This window comes from Sus scrofa, chromosome 9, assembly GCF_000003025.6.
Source record: "Sus scrofa isolate TJ Tabasco breed Duroc chromosome 9, Sscrofa11.1, whole genome shotgun sequence".
NCBI lineage: Eukaryota > Metazoa > Chordata > Mammalia > Artiodactyla > Suidae > Sus > Sus scrofa.
This window is the reverse complement of record NC_010451.4, coordinates 5,804,483-5,805,640: the sequence shown is the minus strand read 5'-3', so window position 1 is coordinate 5,805,640 and position 1,158 is coordinate 5,804,483. Positions and strand designations below refer to the sequence as shown.

The window sequence follows — 1,158 nt, the reverse complement described above, 5'->3', positions numbered from 1 at the left end:
TTCTGCTCTCACCTTTTCTTCTGTTTGTTTATGCTTATGATGTCTTTGTTATTTTACTGACATTTAGCAGCTATGAAGAGGAAATAGTGGTAAATGCTGACATTTAGTCTGATATATTTAATCAGACAGCCCAAGGCAAACATTTACATAACCCGTATTTCTCTGTGTCTATTAGGGGAAGTTAAAGGTAAGCCCACGCTAGCCTGCCTCAGGGATGTCTAGCTTCAACCACACTGGTGCTAGCCACGTGGCCTTCTACCTGCTGGGCATTCCAGGCCGAGAAGACCTGCACACGTGGATTTCCATCCCCTTCTTCATCTCCTACGTCTCTGCCCTCCTTGGAAATGGTCTGCTCATCGCCATCATCCTCATCAAGAGCAGTCTCCGCGAACCGATGTATCTCTTCCTCTGTATGCTGGCTGCCGTGGACATGGTCTTTGCCACAACCACAGAACCCAAGGCATTGGCCATTTTCTGGTGCAAGAGCAGGGAAATCTCTCTTAATGGCTGCATTGCCCAGCTCTACTTCCAGCACTCCTCCTTTATTTCTGAGTCCGGCGTCTTGCTGGTTATGGCATTTGACCGCTATGTTGCAATATGTTACCCGTTGAGGTACACTATGATACTCACCCACTCTCTGATAGGGAAAATTGGTGTGGCTGTTTTCTTGAGAGCACATTGCACGATCTTCCCCATGATATTTCTTCTGAAGAGGCTGACTTTTTGCAGAAATAACGTCCTCCCACATACATTCTGTGAACACATCGGCTTGGCCAAGTTCGCCTGTGATGACATTCGAGTGAACATCTGGTACGGATTTTTTGTCTTGATGTCAACCGTGATCCTGATATTATCCTCATTTTTGCTTCCTATGGTCTGATTCTCCGTGCTGTCTTCCACATCCCTTCCCAAGAAGCCCGCCACAAAACTCTCAACACGTGTGTCTCCCACGTCTGCGTCATCATCCTTTTTTATGGGCCTGGGATCTTCTCGGTCCTCACTCAGCGCTTTGGACGCCACATCCCACTACACGTCCATATCCTGCTGGCCAACGTCAGCATGCTTGCTCCACCTATGCTGAATCCCATCATTTATGGGGTCAAGACGAAACAGATACGAGACCAAGTAGTTTACATGTTGTTTAAAAAGCAGAAATGA

General features: G+C 47.1%; 1 pseudogene; it reads left to right on the top strand.

The window, feature by feature from the left end:
* On the top strand, window positions 215-1,158 carry LOC110255387 (annotated as a pseudogene).